Source organism: Octopus bimaculoides, chromosome 1, assembly GCF_046866305.1.
Source record: "Octopus bimaculoides isolate indiv1 chromosome 1, ASM4686630v1, whole genome shotgun sequence".
Classification (NCBI taxonomy): domain Eukaryota; kingdom Metazoa; phylum Mollusca; class Cephalopoda; order Octopoda; family Octopodidae; genus Octopus; species Octopus bimaculoides.
In genome coordinates, this window is record NC_142928.1 from 27,915,885 (window position 1) to 27,919,108 (window position 3,224).

Below are 3,224 nucleotides of genomic sequence, written 5' to 3' on the forward strand. Positions count from 1 at the left end.
AGGTGTGTTTCTGGGCGTGTATTTGCGTCTCCTTGTGAGTGTCTTTCTCCCCTCTGCACAACTTGACAACCGGTATTTTTTTTCATATTTTAAAGTCATCTTACCTTAGAAATTTGGCAAAAGAACCAACTTAATAAGAACCAGATTTAAAAAGAATAATAAATACCGGGATCGATTTTTTTCAACTATAGTCCTTTAAGGTGGTGCCCCAACACAGCTGCTGTCCAATGAGTTAAAGACGTAAAAAGCAATATATATATATATATATATATATATAAGCAACAGGATATCAAGCGGTAATGCAGTACGACCGTTTCAAGCGGCTTTATTTAATTGAAAAATGCAATCATTACTTCAATTTAAATGCACGGTTATACTCAGCTACAATCATTCTCGTTTGCCGAACTGCTAAGTTACGGGAACGTAAACACACCAACATCGGTTGTCAAGCGATGGCGCAGGACAAATACAGACATAAACACACACACATAAATATATACATGGCGGGCTTCTTTCAGTTTCCAGCTACTAAATCTGCTCACAAAACTTTGGTCGGCCCGTGGCTATAGTTGAAGACACTTGCCCAAGGTGCCACGCAGCGGACTCAAGCTTCTTACCATACAGCCACGCCTGCACCTGTATACACACACGCACACACACGCACACACACACACGCACACACACGCACACACACACACACACACACACACACACACACACACACATATAGTGAGTATGTATGTATTTGTGTATGCCAGTGTTTCTGTCATTTTGTATGTGTGAATATTTTGGAGTGACCAGTCACAATTGTTGTGTGTGTGTGTGTGTGTGTGTGTGTTTGTACGTGTGTGTTTGCACGTGTATGTATGTGTGTGTGCGTGTGTGCGCGTGTGTGTGTGCATGTGTGTGCGCGCGCGTTTTCATGTCTGATTGTGGGTGTATGAGTGTAACCATGGAAGTTTTTGAATATTTATTGTATGGATTATATACTTATTTACTGAAGTATTTATTTATTCATTCATTCATTTTGTATTCGGCCGTTTGAATGTATATATAGTACGTGCTGACTGTATGGATGCATGTCTGTATTTTTTTCGTGCGACAAGGCGTGAATATTATAAAAGGTGTTGAAAGCAAAAAGAAAGGAAAATGTTCAATATCAATGCTTAGCTGTATAGAATGCCGTCGACGATGCAAACTAAGCCGTATATTTTGGCATATGCTGAAGAGCTGCGACATATGTAGAGCGGCGGTCACGTCACGTGTGTTGGTTTAATAAATAGGGCCAGCTGGGTGGTGTGGCGTTTCTCTGCTTACGAAATCTAGTAAAGCAAACGAAGTGAAGTTAGAAAAAGAAACTAAATCTGGCTGGTTATATGACAAGAGATTTAAACTCAACGAGTGGGCGGAAGCACAAATAAGTCGGACAACGGCAGCGAAAATGATCAAAATTGTAATACAATATACTATATAAATACTACAATTTCTAATAGTAATAATAATTTGTGGAGTATGAATGAGTAGCATAAACGGTAAAGCGTCAGGCGAGATCTGCTGTGATATGATGTTGGTTTCATTAAGGTTGATTTCATTATTCTTATGAAAAATTATGCCAGTCAAGTAGACGAGTGGCTATAATTAAATACATATTACTCTGAAAAATTGTATCCTTGCGGCTAGGTATATCGATGATAATGTTATCAATATGAGAGAGAGAGAGAGAGAGAGATAGAGAGAGAGAGAGACAGACAGACAGAGACAGAGAGAGAAAGACGAGAGAGAGAGACAGAGAGAGAGAGAGAGAGAAAGACGAGAGAGAGAAACAGAGAGAGAGAGACAGAGAGAGAGAAAGACGAGAGAGAGAGAAAGACGAGAGAGAGAGACAGAGAGAGAGAGACAGAGAGAGAGAAAGACGAGAGAGAGAGAAAGAAAGACGAGAGAGAGAGGGAGAGAAAGACGAGAGACAGAGAGATAAAGACGAGAGAGAGAGATAAAGACGAGAGAGAGAGAGGGAGAGAAAGACGAGAGAGAGAGAGAGAGAAAGACGAGAGAGAGAGAAAGACGAGAGAGAGAGAGAAAGACGAGAGAGAGAGAGAAAGACGAGAGAGAGAGAGAAAGACGAGAGAGAGAAAGGCGAGAGAGAAAGAGAGAAAGACGAGAGAGAGAGAGAAAGACGAGAGAGAGAGAAAGACGAGAGAGAGAGAAAGACGAGAGAGAGAGAAAGACGAGAGAGAGAGAAAGACGAGAGAGAGAGAAAGACGAGAGAGAGAGAAAGACGAGAGAGAGAGAAAGACGAGAGAGAGAGAGAGAAACGCTGCTAACTGCCGGAATATATTTAATCTGCTTTCAACGTAAAGTTCCTTTGGTTACATCAGTCTAGTGAATGGTCATGATTATATATAACCTTTGCATGCAGTTGGTCGTTTAGGCCACCATATCTGTTGGCCGTCATGCTCAAAATGCACAAAGAAACACGGACCCACGCCCTTACATAAATTATCATGATTGTTTTTCTAACTTCCACGTGAACATGTTTAAATATGAAAATTTATCCAGCCACTAACCGTAATCTTTTCATAGTTTTTCAATAGCTCACTCCCCAGTTAACTTTTATTCTCAGCAAACAGTATAATATTTCTCTTTCTGCAGATATCTTCAACAAACTTGTACAGAATAGAGTATATCGTTTTAAAATAAATAACCTTGATTCTACCATCTTTCAATCCATGAAACGTGTAATATCACTATGACTACGAAAATAAGCGTTTATAACCTATTTTCTTGATCAGAGATCGAGACAACTCACGCCAGATTTCTATTGCTACTGGAGATCAGGAAAATTTATTCCAATACTGAAATAATAACCTTATCTCTTTCTAAAATTTGTCTTTAATAGTTTATTATGTATCTGTGTTTCCGTACGTTCATTCAATTTTCCTCCTTTCCAACTTGATAATTTTCCTTTGAAATAATATATTATTTAATCTTGTGGTAATAATAAACGCCACAGAAGTAGTTGATAGGAACCATTCTACAGGAATAGTAGACAGTTCTAGGACCAAAAGTTAACTCAGATAAATTAGTGAACTTGCAGCTCGGTACCTGGAAAAGCAAATCTATAATATCAGACAGAGTCGTGGAGCATTGATCCGACAGACTGACTAAAGGGCTCGGTGTTTCGTTCAGCTTGGAACTTTAAGGGGACAGAAAGTGGGATGACGTTA

The 3,224-nt window shown here is 39.4% G+C and overlaps 1 long non-coding RNA gene across 1 annotated transcript; it reads right to left on the reverse strand.

Moving 5' to 3' along the window:
* Positions 1 to 308: 308 nt before the first annotated feature.
* Positions 309 to 2,761, reverse strand: LOC149137517 (uncharacterized). The gene is made up of 2 exons (XR_016238418.1): positions 2,565 to 2,761; positions 309 to 1,322 (listed from the first exon to the last, which is right to left on the reverse strand). It is a non-coding gene; the product is annotated as an uncharacterized LOC149137517 (long non-coding RNA).
* Between the last annotated feature and the right edge of the window lie 463 nt (positions 2,762 to 3,224).